Consider the following 17,436-nt stretch of genomic DNA (forward strand, 5'->3'; position numbering starts at 1 on the left):
AGTGTGCTAGATGATTATCTATTTTTTCAGTGAGATTGGAGCAGATAGGTATAACTTCTGATAAGTTGGATTACTCTAAAAGCTTAATTTCGAAGTTTCTAAGTCTATTTTGATAGCCGAGAATAGCGTTCTTGTTCATCTAACCGGTAAATAAGAGGAAAATGCAACATTTTCAGTTTTTAATTTTTCTTTTTAATTTAGTCAAGTTTTACTTTTAATTTATAAAAGAACTCATTGTCCATCATCTTAAACTTTTTCAGATTTGCTTATTAAAAAAGATTTTCATATAATTAACTTCTAGGGATTATATTTACAAATGACTTCTCCAATATCAACAAACTTTTTTATTTTAAATGTAATGCGAAATTTTATAAAATTAAATGTATCTATCGAATTAAAAACCTTTCAAAATTAATGGCGTTATTAAACAGTAAAGCTATTAATTTTAAAAGGTTTTATTCTTTATTTAGTTCATGAAGGTAGCTATCCGTAACGTTAAACTATTTTAATTACAAATAATTGAAGTTTAAAGTTAGAAACATATCGATTCAACTATTTAGATTTGATACTAGAAGATAAACTCAAGATAATTAATTCTTTTTCGAGATTATATATCTTTAATTTAATATTAATTAAAAATATTGTAACTTCTTTCACATTTCTATTCTATTTAGTAATATTCTAAATAAATTAAATATGCAGAAACATCACTATAAACATTATGAAGGAATATCTTTAAATTATGTAAACATAGTTTATATATTTAAGGAATATATCTTAGTTGAGAATTTTATACGGCCAATATTCCTAAAAATATCAAAGATATTCCCCCCAAAATCTAAAATTACCTGAGTTAAACATAATGATAAAATTTTAGACTAAATTTTTATTGAGAATATTTTTATTCTCGATTCCTTAAACTATAAATGTTATTGTCTATTATTAATGAAAGATCTTTAATATTATGAATTATTTGAGAAATATTTAACGATTTAAAATAGCTTAGAAATATCTGAAAAACATGAAATTATGTTTAAATATTTTTAATAATTAATTTTTATATAAATATCTAGCATTAAATTTAAATATCATTAATCTCTTAAATTATCTGTTTAAATTATATTATCTGAATAAATATCTAATATTTTATTTAAATATATATATATATATATATCTTTTATTTAGTATTGTATATTTTAAATACCTCAAGTGATCTATGAAAATGACTAAATACAATATGTATGTAGTCGGCCGGATGCCGAGGCGGTTAAAGTGTCAGTCTACGTTCTGTAGGATCCGGGATCGAATCCGAGTGAACTATCCAAGGAATTTTTCGGGACGGTTTGCATCGGATACATTGGGCTCCATTCCTCACCACCCAGCGGTCCCATTGTGGGTCTGCCCCACGATGGGTCTGGAAAAAAGGTTTTCTAAGTTAGACCTTATATATATATTTAATATAATAGTACAAGTGATATATATCACTTGTACTATTATATTAAACAATCAACAATAAATAAAGACTCGAAAAAACAAACTAAACATAAATATATAATCCTGACTGACCTCATTATAACATAAGATGCTTTCACCTTATCTTATTATTAATATAATATTATAATAGCAGTACGCTAATTAAATTCATGACAAACTTATTTTAATCTTATTTGGAACTTTGATAATATAATAAACCGTATTATCATATGTAAAAATCCCTGTAATTAAATCATGACAGGTTTCGCTTTATTTAATCGTAATTAGCTTCGTATGAATAAACCGAATAAAAGTATTTTTTCAGATATGTTAATGTTAAGCAGTCAATAATTAATAAAGCATAAAAGATAAGTAATTAATGCGAGTTTTAAATTATATGCAAATAAATAAAGTCAAAAATAACAGATAAGTTGCAGATAATATAATTTTTATGTGAATTACAAGAAATTTAGAGATTAAGTTCATAAGAATAAAGTATTCAGATAATCAATAGAATAGATCTTTTATAGATTGATTGATTGTTATTTAATCAATAGAGTTACAAGTTATATAATAAAGTTATTGTAGATAGTAATTTAATACAAAATTTATGGCTAAATTGATCAAAAAATATTTTAGATATTTTTAAATGTTTAAAAATAATTTTTTTGCAAAATTTTATTATATACTTATACAAAAGTATTTAGTCAAGTTTTTCAGATATATCACTTTTTAAGATTAATCTTAACATAACTGAGTTACATAATTAAAAATGAATGTAATAAATTTGAAAAATGAATGCCTCTCCGAATAAATTTCTTTAAAAAATTGAAAAATCAGCAACAAATCTGATTATTTGATTTATTAATCTTGCTTAAAAATCTTGTTTTTATAAAAGCTTTAATACAATTCTTTCGTGTAAAAAATACAATAAATAAGATAAAATAAAACTACAAAGTCCCATTTGTCTGGATTTAGATATTATCTAAAGTCTTTTTTTATTTTTGTGTAGATATTCAAGTTAAAATTCAGATTATCTCGCATTGAAATCAGATAACGAATCAAACTCCAGATTACTTTGGAAATATTTTTTTCTTTTATCGCTTTCTTCATCCCGGATAATATTATTAGATATATGCTAAGATAATCAAAAATTCCGAATATTTTTTATTTTTTATCCGGGAATTTATCTTATTCGGTAATCGATTGGGCAAATTTATATCCTATCGAATTCTTTACCGAGAAAGTAAGTCGAAAGAAAGAGAAGAGAAAAAATCACCAGGAAAATAATACAGTAACTCCAGTGGAAATTTAACAATTTTTCGAAAAATGTTTTTCTTCAGAAAATCGCATTTTCTTCTGAATGAAAGAATCAAGAATATAAAACATAAAAGACTACATTAGCTACAATTTTTCTTCCTTCTTATTATTATTTTATACAATTTTTTTTTCTTTCAGACATATTATTTTAATTTTCTACTTTCAAAAATTCCAAAAATTAATTCAACTATATAACTGAAAATTTTTAAATTGTAAAAGAAAATGCTTTAAAAAGCGAAATTCCTAAAGTAAAATTAAGCAAATAATTTTTTTTTTTTTTGGTTTTGGTTGATATTAATATATTTAAACCGCTTCGGTATGTAGTTAATATATTTCGTATTAATAATTTTGGGGATCGTTTAAATGATGTTAACTCAATGGAGTAAAATAGTTTTAAAGTTCAGTAGACTTTATGAAAGAATTTTGGGATTTTTATAAGCGTAACGTGTTAGAAATAACTAATATTAACAAAAACTTACCTGAAAAAATTTACATATATTCTGTACGCTTATAAAGTTGGTAAGTACGTTAGCAAAACTGCCAGATCGTTATACGCGTGAAGAACTTTAGACGTAAGTTTGTACCTTTTAAGCTGTACATTGGTATATCATATAGTTAATATCTATATAGAAGAGAAGGGAAACATTTTAAAAAAGTATAAGAAATTTTAACTGTTAAAAGCATGCATGCCTAAAGTTAAAACGGTTAAAAGAGTAAAATATTTATTCATTCAAAGCAGCATCATTCTTACTGAGTGGGCAACTTCTTTAGGAATTTGCATATCATATCAGAGCTCCTGAAGATGTATTGGAAGATGTTAAAGTTAAGGAACTTACATACTAAAAAGTCACGTATATAATATTTAATTTTAAAAAGTCACTTAGACGAGATTCTTGCAAAATTTCTAATTTTCCCCTACAGTGCTGAATTTCAGGTCGCGAATAATAGGTTGAAATATATTTAATCAATTTATATGTATATATAAAGAGATTTGATAAATTATTATTAAAATTAAAAATGGCAATATTCTATAAGCCAAGTGGAATGTCTGGAACTCCATTTTAATTTAATAAATGCACTTGGTTTATATATGTTGGTTTACGGAACATTATCCTTTTTAATTTTAAAATTTTATTTGTATACATTTTCAATTTGAGAAATTGCTGTCTTTTCCAGAATAAGAATGGAGCCGATGTTCATTAGTCTACATGAGCTTAGATAAATAAATAAATAAAGGTCACACGACATCATATACTTTTTTGCTTTTTTATAATTTGAAATTTATTGCAAAAATGTCGGAAATTTCAAATAAATTATAACAGTTTAAACACATCATTTTCTAATATGTTTTATTTAGGCTATATTGTTCTACTTCATAATGAACTCGAAACTATTTTCCTTTGCTTATGTTGAATAATTAGCATTGGCTCATACTCCATCCAGAAAGAATGTGATATTTTAATTTTTATTTTTATTAAAAGAATTTCAAAAAATATAACTTAATTAAGAAAAATTCTATGCAAATCGGACTTCTCGTGCTTACATCTGTTGCATTAAAAGCTGTATTCAATACCACATTAGTTGATCTGATGACATTACTAAGAAAATTAAAATGAAAATCATGTTCGTCCATTGATATAAAATCACATTTTCAGTTTTACTATAAGAAAAGTGTTGAAAATGTTAGTAATGTATTTTTACAATAGAAGAATTTTTATTTAATTTAAAAAGAAAAAATAATTATATCAATTCGGATAAAATATGGAGGAAATTCGTTATAACGAAATTTTATAAAAGATTTTAAAAAATAAAATATAATTTTACATGATATGTAGATTGGTAATATCTTTTATATTTTACTTTAAAATCGATTTATAGATACACTCCCGAATATTGAATCATAAGTAGACAGCTTTATTAGATGAATATCAATCAATTTTCGTTAAATAAAAATGCAAAATGCATCGAAACGTTAACGAATAAAAAATAATTTAAGGTTTTAAAATATAATAGAAATCAGAGATAGATCCAAAAGGATGACTACAGAGGTTGAAACACTCTGTAGCCATCCCCAGTGACACAAAAAAAGTAGAAATTTACTTGTTCGAACTTCAAAACATTGTTTATAAAAACATCTCTGATTGCAAATATGATTTATCGAAACATTTGCATCCTGTATATGTTAATAAAAGGTCCTTATTAATTATTCAAATATATTTAATTTTTTGGTTAGTCTTCCTTTGGGTTCTTTTGGATCCGTTACTAACAGAACTTTATATTTTAAACATTTAACTTTTTCAGGTTTTTTCAAATAGACTAATTGGATAGGCCGCAAAAAGTAGAAAATACTTTTTTAAATCTTACTTTCCCGGCTGATATATATAATAGAGGGTATAAAGTTCAAGACACGATAGGTCAAAAACGACTCCTAAGATTTTTACATTAGATGATTTGGACTCAGGTGACCTTGATACCTCGAGAAATGCAAAAAACATTTGGGGATTTTTTTCTGTATGAATGGACGTTAGTGTATATGTATGCTGAGGGGACGATTTTGTTCACTTACTTTGAAGATTAATAACTCCTGTACCTTTGTGAAATATTTTTGAAATTTTGCAGGGAGGTTTGTATATTAGGGGAATTAATGCTATTAAATTTTGGTGGTAAAGGTCAAGAGGTGGGGAGTTAGAGAGGGTCATATATCATATCGCGAGTAGTGTCGGACTTAATGAAAATTTTACTCGTTATCAACATTTACAATTTTTTAAAAAATAAAATTCATCTCTATACAGTACTCAAAATTAAGCTTTTTTGTCGTTTTATAATATTTAATAGTATAAAAAGGTTTTTGAAATAAAAATCCCATAACAGAGGAGCCACACACAATTTTAACTTTTTCGCCGGGAGTTGTGTTTATTAAACACAATAAAATATCACCTATTCTATAATAAAAATTATGTTTGGGTTATTAATTTTTAGTAAAATCTCTGACAATTTTGAATTTTGTCAGATTTTTGTCAGAGATTTTACTCAAATAAGTCTAAATTCAATGAAATCCACGATGAATTCTTAGGATTCAATTTGATTACAACATGATTTATTTTACACTGGAGATGTCGCGTCGCCAGCGATTGTTGAAAATAATGATGATTTCTATTTCCGATATTGGATTATCCGAAAATGGAGTGGTCACACGAAATTCGATAAATATTTGACATCAAAACAGTTTTTGTTTGTTAATGATGTTTTTTAACCATGATTGATACAATAACTAGTCAATGAAATATAAGTACATAGATAAAATAGTCAATTGTGTTCGGTACATCCCAAATTAGAATATTAATGAAATGTGGACATTGATTTAATTCTTCATTACCGATATCATTAAATCGTTAATTAATGAAAATCTATTTTAAAATGTAGACATCAAACCAAAATTTGCAAGATTAGATAAGCATAACGAAAAGTATCTAAGAAAATACAATAGTATGAAATGGGACTTGACTTCAAATAGTGATGTTATAATAAAAATCAATAATTTTCATTAGAGTTGTTTTTCTATTGTCTCTTCAATTGCGGTTAATTCTAAATGTAATAACACTATCAATTTCACTAGTTATTATTATTTTTTTAATGATAACATACTTTGTAAATATAACGATTATTCTTGAAGCATCATTCAAGTTTGTATGGTACTAAAACCTTTATTAACGCCTTACCGCCTCCGTCATTCGGCGACTTTATTAAAACTAATAGGTGGCATTTTCTTTATATTATTTAAATTTTAAAATAATATTTAATTTTTAAATTTAATTACATATATATAGTATTTAATTAATATTTTCTCTTATATTTTATCGCGAAATCTCTGATTATAGTTTTCAATCATTATTAATCTCAATCATGTATTAATTACAAGATTTATAATCTTAGATCAAAAATTGACGAATGGTCGCGTGGCAAAAGTCTCCTAAGTCAATTGTTTTTTAACATCTTTGGTAACGCTTGTGGTTTGGAGAAAAATTTTTCGATTTCATTTATTTTTTTATAAAATAATCTAATAAACAATGTTTTACTCGATTAATTTTAAAAGTTTATTTTAATGATTTATTATACAATACTCCTAGTAGTATTGTACATATCGGGAGACAAACCAAATGAAGCAATATAACCGATGTAACATTAACCTATCTAGCCACATGTTTTGTCTATTTTCGATCTCCATGCAGGTTTGTATCTTATGGGTTGTTTTCGTACAATGGTAGTTTCAAGATCAATGATGGGTGATATTTCTTTACCAGTATAAATTCAACGATAAACGATTTTTTAAAAATTATTTGCTAAAGCACTTTTATATTTGGAAGACAAACAAAATAGCGCAATAATCAAACACGATATAATTAGGAGCTACCGTATTTTTTTTGGTATATATACGTTGTAATACTTTCCATTCGTATACATACGAATAACTATTAAAAAATGCATAGCAATGATAAAAATAATAAAAACCGTTAATGTATTAGATTGGAGTTGTTTCTTAGTACAAAGTTGTCGATATAAGGTTTCATTATTAATATGTTATTTATAATTCTTTGTTTTACAACAATTATTCCAGATCGATTTTTCGTCTTTACAACAGGTACAGTACAATCGAAAATCCCCTTGATACAAGTGCGATACTGCAAACGATATCAAAATTTTATATTCTTTTAGATAAATCAAAGGAATTATCAAAGTGTAGCATGCATTCATTAATTTTTGCCATTGTCTCGTGTCCCTCTAAGATTTTGCCTCACACTTTGGAAAGACCATTAGAGATCTGAATTCGAAACTATTCAGTTTTTCTTGGATTTCATTATTCAGATATTCACTCCCTTCTAAGCTTTACTGCAGATCGTTAGAGTAAAATTAAAATAAGCTATATAAATCGTCTGCGTAATATTTCGCATTATAAATGAACCTAGCTCTTAAATAAAACAAAACTAATTTCTCAACAATAATATAATTTTAAATTAACTCAAAATCAGTTTTTGCGTTTGTTTATCGTAATATTTTTATTTTTCTATTTATGAATAAATTATTTGCAATTTCTTTCTCGAAACCAATACTTAATTAATAAAATATGAATATAGACAAATCGAACTGAATCAATATGATTATCTAAAGCAAAAACCTTTATTATCTTTGAGAACATATAATGAATTTTTTTAATTACTAAGAAATGAAAAAAGAGTAGGTTTATCATTGCAAAATTTAATGCAATTTACTATATTCCCATTTCTGGCCTCGTAATGAGTCAATGTCGAATTGGTTACAAAAAACTCTTTAGCATTACAATTAGTGCATATATATATTCATTCTATCTTTTCAATATATGTTAAATATTGAAACACACACACATATATGTCATATATGTTTGTGTTTTTGTGTATTACATATATGTCGTAGCTTTGCCATCTCAAGAAGTGTCTATTCTAGCACATCCTGTAATAGATATTTGTTTCAGAATCTGTCTACTTTTCTGTCACTTCTTCAAATGCTAACCTGGTATCCGCTGATATTGAAAAGATAGAATGAAAATATTTCACAATTTGTCTAATGCAGGGTTTTGTAGCAAATGTCCTGATCATGGCTCCGGGTCTGGCTCCGATCCTGGCCCCAGCCAAAGATTTAATTTTTAAAGACAGTTGTTCGAGATAAGAGTACTTTATTCAAATAATTTTTTGTTAATTTATTTATAACCTGTTTTTGTAAACGATACAAATAGATCTTTTGAACATATATAAGATGTAACAATATGTGATTTTAGCATTATTGTCAGATTTATCAAACTATAAGTAAAGGTCAGGAAATCGAAGAAAATAGAATGAGATATCAATAAACAATTAACTAATAACTACAGTTTACCAATTATTTATCATCATTACTTCCTACGTCTGATATAAAAGTAGTTCAGTCTGTTTTTACAATTACCAGCTTATAGTAGAAAGATTATAAGAGTAAACAGGTTATGAGGTGTGAACAAAGTTAACGTAATACGAGTATTTTAATTATTATTTAAAAGCTACTAAAAATATTGTACGTATTATAGTATTACAGTAAAACATCGATTTAACGTACTAATTCGAATGACGAAGGATCTGTTAAAGTCGAAAGTCTGCTATATAATAAAGTAAGTTTTCCGAATGCGTATGTTAAAAAATTGGCATTTTATTTAATTTATTTGTTTTTACTTATGTATATATGTTTGTGCAATTAAAATTAAATATGCATGAGATGTTAATTTCAAAGAAGTTTCTGTATATGTTATTGCTTATATACTCACTATAATTCTGAAGCTGTAATAAACAAGTATAGGCTACTATTTAAATCAAAATAAATGAACAAACATTTTCTGGAAAACATACTTTAATTGTATTTAACTAAAATAAATAAATAGTGTTATTATAAAGAAAACAAAATTTAAATTTGACAAAAACAAAAAAACTTTCCTATTTATTCTATGATATATGCCTTATAGAGACACTCCCGTTGTGATGTGAAGTGCGGTGATCCTTGGATTCGAAAAAATAACCTGTTAATTTAATTACATGTAAAAAGTTTTAATATTAACTGGGTATTAATTTTCACATTTGGCAAAAAGACCGGAAATTTTCTTCGTCAAATCAAGGTTTTACTGTATTTGTTGTAATTGATATAAATTAATTTTGTTTAATTTTAATTCTGAAAAATTAACAGGATATCTCAGAAATTTATTTTTGTAGCGTGTCAAAAATATAAGTTGTTAGAAAACTTTTGATTAGATTTGCAAAATTCTTTAAAATATTTGCAAAGTGTAAAGCTGAAAACTTTCTAGTGGATAGCTGAAGAAATTAACATCTAACCCCACAGATCTGGAGTTGGAGCCGAAAATTCTTTAAGGAATATTTGCTTCCGGGCTCCGGCTCTAAAACTCTGGTCTAATGAAACGAGACATTTCATGTAGCGTCTAATGGCTTGTTAATACAGGGAGAATGTTGAATTTGAATTAATACAAAACAGTGAATGTTGCTAGTTTGAGGATTTATTATTTTATTTTATGTGTGTAACTAAAAATTACTATAAATAAAACAATAAACATTATGCAATTCGATTTTTGAATAGTGTATTTATCATACGATATTTGTTTCCATTCTTTGGTTATAAAACATAATTCACGTAATTCCAGAAAATAATTTCAGGAGGGCCTTTGAAACTTTTTCTTTGAATGAAATATTTAGTGAATTATATTAGTAAAAACATTTTATTTTATTTGTATTTTGCAGCTATTAAATAACATTAAATTCAAAATGTAAAATATAGATTTTTTGCTATTATTTGATTTTAAAAATCTGAAAGTGATTTTTAAAATCAAAATTTTTTCTATGGTAATCATCTGTTTTACTGTCGGAGGTATAATTATAATATTTTTGTTTTCTTTGGTTGGGTAGTGTTTGTTTGTATATGACAACGCAACTCGCGGATGATCTGTCAAGGGAGATACTTCTCAGAGGGACTTTCCATGGGAAATTGTTCCCTATTTAAGTGCTTAGTTTGGACGGATTGCCACGAATAGCATATCGTCTTAAGCGACAAATCCCGATTCTGTTTGAAAACGAACGATCACCATTGGAGAACCAGTACTGGTGAGCGCTTCAATCCTTCCTGTACTGTTGAGTGACACACTTCCATCACTATTGGCATTCTGATCTGCGTCTCGAATGACAGTCGGTCATCCGTAGTAATGGTACGAGAGACATTGAGGAACAGTGATACACTCAGGAAAACTTGTGCCTGATGTGTTGCCTTTCATGGTAGTTTTGCAAACAGTTACTTTCCAACAAAGTAATGTCGGTCACACATATTAGGATTTTCCAGAAATGTCTCTGTCACCCATTTCCCACTGCCTGTTCTCCAATGTGACGTCTATAGAGTACTTGTAGGACACCAACTTCGGCCATTTACGAGTGTAAGTGATCTCGAACTGTAGTTGCAACATCTATGGGTAAATCTGTCTGCAGCATATTCCACAGAAAATTGTCTCTTGTATTGTAGTCACTTATTACCGTTGTTATTGCATTCATAACGATAAAGTTTCATTCGAGTCCAACTTCTCCATCTTGGTGCACAACTTTATTTTATCAATGATTGTGCTGTACTGTACAGTACATATGTATGTATAACATATATACCTAACATAAAATTATAATTTCAACTTCTATCATTTCAATTATTATTATTTTAGTTATCTCAACACGTTTTGATATTCAGTTTTTATTTAAATTTCTACTGGAAATTATTATATATATAATTGAGTTTCTATTGTTTGTGTGTGCATATAAACAGTAGAAACTCGATTATCTGAAATGCGATTATCCTAAACTCCGGATTATCCGAAATGGTTAAAAAAAACTAAATCGTATAGCCACAATATAATTACACAGAAACCAAACTCTATATAACTGGAAATTACTACGTCATCTGTCGATTGTTGCGCCACAAAACTAGGTCATACGTACACAACATTACGTTAGGTTTTGAGTAATTTAATTTACTTTCAAATACAATAATTGCGTTACAGTATTTATAGTTCGTGAAGCTTTAAATGCACAATGTTCGATTTAATAAAACACAAAAACAAACGGGTTTCTGGATTATTAACCCTAACCATCAAGTTCGGATAATCGAATTTCTAAAGAATTCAATATTAACATAGATACGAAAATTTCAAATAAATAATGCAGTAAAGATTTAAGCGGTTAGTAAGAGATTCTGAAATAACACAGCTTTGAGCTTATTATACACGTAAAAATAAAAATATGTTATATGCAAACTTTTAAAAATTCTTACAAAAGTGACCATTAATTTACTGAAATTTGACTTGAGTTTTAATTTCTTAAGTTATTTACTTGTTAGGAGAATAATTTTTCTCATAAAACACATTTAAATTGATGTATGCTAACTATTATTTTAAAAAATTTTAAATTTAATTTGTATAAAATAAGACAGAATTGTTAGGAAAAATTCATCTCTCGAATTTTAATGTTTTTTTATAGGGCAATAAATGTTAATTTGCGTGAATCTAAACGAATTCCAAAACGTGGTCTATCACGACCGACTTGCATAATTTTTTAACTGATTTTTAATTTTTTTAAATACTATATTTTTAAAATCAGTAACCATAACTGAATATAATCGTAATCGAAAACAAAAAAATTCAAAACTCTTTTCAATCAAGTTATAAAAATCAGTATTATATAACTTATCAAAAGCCTAGTCTAATCTTTCCTTGTATATTTACTGAATAAATATTTGCAAAGTAAAATATAAAGCTAAATAAATATTTTAAAGTAAGTTATTAATAAAAAATAATTTTGTGAGCTGAAGAAAATAAAATAGAAATGATCTATTCATGAAAACAAAAAATAACTAGAAAAAACAATTATTTAATGACATTGTTACATAAATTTTAAGATGTCTTTCTATTGTCGTGAGAATTCTAGAAAAGAAGTTAATTTGGACTTTCATGGTTTTTTACGGATTTTTTGAGTTGGGTATTCATTTCCTGTTATTATTGGTTATAACTTTGAAAACTAATTCTTGTTAATAAACAAAAATTAGGTGAACACGTCACTCTCTTCAACTTTATTACTGACACGTCATAAATTCTGCGATACACTATAAACTGTGGACCTTGAAAGTAATTTCATTCCATTCAAATTTTTAAGTTAAATGCAGCTTTAAAATGTTTAAACTTTAATTCTTTGTACCTCTTTGTCCTTACTTTTTAAATTTCTGTTTATATATTGTCTACTTGAACACTGTTTATTAATTTTAGAAAAAAGAGAATACCTTAGTCAAAATTCAAAACAAAATATTTTTATTTTCACGTGTACACTCTTTTTGTGTGTTTCAGGATCTGAAGGCCCCTTCAGCAGGTTTACATGCTATAACAATTGTATAAAAACTGTTTTAAAAAACTAATGATATTACTCCCGACAGTACTATTTAAGATAAAATTACTTACATTTGCTTTATTGTTTAATTAGTAAACAACATAAATACAGTCATAAAGTATCCAGAAGACAGAGCGTAACATACTTTTTTTTTTTAAATAACGCCTGTATTAACTGACAACATTTTTTGTATAAAACTTAAATTACTTAAAATGTTAAAAAAATTAGCATCAGTGCGTACAAAAATTTATAACATCTTACGTAATTTAAGGTTTTTACAAAAAATGTTATCAGTTAACACAGGCGTTATTTAAAAAGGCATGTTACGCTCTGTCTTTTGGATACTTTACGTCGGTATTTATGTTGTTTTAATATAGAACAATAAAGCAAATGTAAGTAATTTTATCTTAAATAGTACTATCGGAAGTAATATCATAGAAATGAAAACCTGCTGAAGAGGGGTCTTCAGGTCCGAAACACAAAAAGAGTGTACAAGTGAAAATAAAGATATTTTGTTTTGATTTTTGACTAAGATAGCCTCTCTTTTTTAATCAGAAATTTCACCACTATAAGTTCTATTAATGAACAAAGTCCAGGTAGACAATGTATAGACAGAAATTCTAAACTTTTAGTTTTTATTAAATAATTTAATCTGATTAAAATTTGAATGAATTATTTAAAATTAAATATAAATAATCGTTGAGCATATACAATTTTTGCTAGTTTGTGAAATAGGTGTTGCCTTGATTTTTATTGGTTCTACATGGTCGGAGCAGCTGTTAAATCGAAATTGTAGTTATTTTAGAAAAGTGGAAATAAAATCAAATAAAACAAAAACATTTCATTCAATGTGTTGTTTAAAACTCTGAAAAAATTCAATTAAAAGCTAAGGCAGCGATATTTAAACTGTTTTCTGAGAAATCCTCAGATCCCAAAGGACACTTACTGAAACGCTGCAAAAATGTTTAATTTATAATAGAATTGTTATTTTAATAATATAATAGAAAATACTATCTTTAAAAAAATTTAATTAAGTTTTAAATTGTGATAAAGTTCGGGAAATAAATAAATAAAACTTTTCTTTAAAAATTGGTTGTTTTTAATAATTTTTCTATCTAAAAGACGGTTTTCATATAAAATTTCGCTAAAATCAAAGTTTAAAGATTAATTATTCACACAAACATTAAGTCCAAAAATTATTATAATATATATATATAATCGAGACGAGTTGATAATGATAATAATAATAATAATAAGCGCAGAGCCCAAACGGTTAGGAGTTGAAAGTTGAAATTTGGTACACAGTTAGGGTACGTTACGAGAACGCACACTAAGAAGGGATTTTTCGAAATTCCTCACGGGGGAGAGAGACAGGATTAAGGCTTAACACTTCCATCAACAATGGAAGTGTTAAGTAACAATGGAATTGTTAAGAGAAAGCGACGTGCAAGACGCAGATGCAGTTTTTTTCGTTTTTGCGGGAAATCGAACATATTTTTAGAACCATCTAAAAATTCTATAATTAGTCTGGAAACAAGGGGACCCAATTCTTGCATTCTGTGAAAACGGGTAAGGTTGACTGTAACGTAATAATCTTAATCTTAGTTATCGTTACTTTTGCCCGAGCAACGCCGGGCCTACCTGCTAGTTATTATAATAAAACTAAAGTCACTTAAAAATGCTTGCCCCTGTATATCATGTTTTTCCTTAAACAATAGAGTCGTGCCGGTCATCTACCTAACTCTTTTCAGGGGAAAATGTTTGAATTGAAATAACGTGACTTCCGGTTTGGTTTGTATCTGAAGTTCTTATAGTTAACCGAAGCTTTCTGCCCTTAAGCTTTCCATATTTGATCTCGGTTTTCATCAAACTCCGTTCTCAATATTAAGGAAGGCCAGAAGGCCAGACAGACAGACAACAGACAAACGACAGTGGGAATTTATAGGTCTATAATTTTTTCAAATTGAAGTCAAATAAAACAGTTTGCATCTATTAAGCACTGGATTATTATTCTTTTTCCAACACATAAATCAAAATTAGAGAAAATTCAAGGCTTCAGGCAAAAGAAATTATTGTACTCAAACAAAGCAGTTCAGTTAATATACGAAAATGTATTATTACAAAACAATGAAATATATCATAATTAGACAAATTAATTAAACTTTGTTAAAATTACACAATAGGAAAATCAATTGTTTCTGAACAATCGGAATACCACTATTATAGGACAAATAAAAGGATTTATTTAACTTACATAAAAACGTTCTACATCTTCAACATCTATTGTTGTTAAGTAATATTCTCCCAACCACTTCTTGTCTTTATTATATAAGTATTATAAAAATAAAAATATCCACGAGAATCTTACTCTAAATACTTATGTACTGTACTATTGTAATTCATACATGCTTTAAAATAAATATCTGAAAAAACGAATATTGTCCTCTAGTTCTTGTGCACTTCTTTCTCCTTGATGTAACGAGTCCTTAAATACAGTAAGCTTCTTGTAGACATTTTTATAATACTGTACTTCTCCCGATGTTTTTTATCAATACTTCTCAATAAAACTATATATTTTAATTAGATAATTGAATATAAGAAATTTGTATAATTAGATTAAATTATACATAATATTTCAGTATTATTGTAATTAAACAATTGCGATTACTTTTATTAATCCTTAAAATACTACACAAGAAATAATAAATGCAAACGAGAAAAACTATGGCATTTAAACAATAGTTAAGCTAATAATAATAACAATAAAGAAGGAGGAGGAGCTGCCTGCTTTTGCAAACTTAGCCCACTAGAAAGAGAAAGGGATGAAGCTAATTACATTACATTAAAAGAGTAGAGAGGTTGTCTTTATGTGCACAGACTTTACCTCTAAGAAATTAGAAATGATGAAATTGAAATTAGAAGAGGAAGTGATAGTAAGTAGGGAGGGAAAAAATAGGGAAAGATTGAAGGGAAGTGTCGGATTATTGAGCGTCTGCATCATAATTGTTGAACAAGTAAAAATACAGTGACAATACAAAATATGTTCAGTGAAACAGTATAAAAACAAACATGACAAGTTTGCGCGTGTGGGCGGGTGTGTACAGCAAAGGGGTTACAGACACAATGTTTTAACAATTTTAACAATTTAACAATTAAAGTACGCGATTTGTGACCGCTAATGCAAAATTTTTGGGTAATAAAAATATTATAATGTAAACTGGACTATAGGAGTCCTATTTGCTTAAACATAATAATCAGATACTTTGCGCATGACATATATGCAGTGGAGTAACTAGAAGTCTTAGTTCCTTAAGCAACATATAATAAAGACTCCTTTAATGCTTAGGTTTAGTACCTCTACATTCATGACGGTATGAAAATTAAAAAAAAACTTTTAAATTATTAGAAAATATTATATTTAGGTGTATTAAAAAATTCTTTTATTGTAAGCAAATTTAATATCGAAGGAAAAGAGGGAAAAACACTCCAAAAGTAATATACAAAAAGATTTATAAACAAAATAAAAATTATTAGTTATAACAAAAAAGTAGAAAGATAAAAAAAAATACAAAATCNGGCGTCATGTCGAAAATCTAAGATGATCATCGTTCTTTAAACGATTCGTTTAGTTTACACTTATTCGCTTTCGTCTACTTGGGTGCCGTTTGTACTACATTTTCGCATTTCTGCATCTGAGAAGAAGTAAAATCATCACTACAAAATAATATATATATATATATATATAAAGACATTATTTCGTTCTAATTTATTCAAATTCGGATAATAATAAATTTATCCCAGAGGCTAGAAACTAATTAATCTTTCATTACCGAGGCAAAAGTAATCATTTTGTTTCGTCGGGGAGGGGGGGGATGATTTCTTGAAATTTGTCGATCCTTTCCTGTATTACTTCAAAAAATTACCATATAATTAACGTAGAAATTATAAAAATTAAAGATAAGAGAATGAATTTAAACACTGGGTCTGTCATTAGTGAGATGTGGCAACCACTTCTACAGCTCTGAGAAAATTCCATTAAGACACCCCTCTAGTCTTTCTATATTGTACTGTTACATTCATCTAATGTTTAGATGTTAGTCATACAATGATTATTATATCGACTTTTAACATTTTAATTAGTTTTATTACTTTTTTTCTTTTACCAACCTTTTAATTTTACAATTTTAATTGGGCGGCAAATTGAAAAAATTGTAGACCTCTAATAAATTTCCACTATCGTCCATCCGTCCGTCTTTCCTTAATCTCGAGAACGGAGTTAGTTAGATAAAAGATAAGACCAGGTATGGAAACCTTAGGGGTAGGAGGTCCCGATTAACTATATACGAAGTTCTGATACTAATCAGAAGTCACGTTATTTCAATTCAAAAGTTTTCCCCTGAAAGCAGTTAATAGATGACTGACGCGACTCTACTGTTAAAGAAAAAGTATGATGTATAGTACAGGGACAAGACACTACTAATAATTTGAGGTTGAAAGCATATATGTTATATTAAATAAATTTAAAATATGATTAAAAATTGCAACCTGGTATTGTGACGATGTCACAATATATAATTGCTTGTTGCATTTTATTATATTCCCTCCTTTTATAATTTACAGGCACTTCTTTTAATAATACAGTAGAACCTCCATTATCCGGACCTCCATT

At 27.2% G+C, this 17,436-nt stretch overlaps 1 long non-coding RNA gene across 1 annotated transcript in view; it reads right to left on the bottom strand.

Moving 5' to 3' along the window:
• Positions 1-1,210: 1,210 nt before the first annotated feature.
• LOC111634604 overlaps positions 1,211-17,436 on the bottom strand; it is an 80,775-nt gene continuing 64,549 nt past the window's right edge. Inside the window, exon 5 of the long non-coding RNA XR_002758251.1 lies at positions 1,211-1,414. This is a non-coding gene — a long non-coding RNA (uncharacterized LOC111634604). The remainder of the gene's footprint in view (positions 1,415-17,436) is intronic.

This window comes from Centruroides sculpturatus, unplaced genomic scaffold, assembly GCF_000671375.1.
Source record: "Centruroides sculpturatus isolate CEXI.00-Female unplaced genomic scaffold, Cexi_2.0 scaffold884, whole genome shotgun sequence".
In the NCBI taxonomy this organism is placed as follows: Eukaryota; Metazoa; Arthropoda; class Arachnida; order Scorpiones; family Buthidae; genus Centruroides; species Centruroides sculpturatus.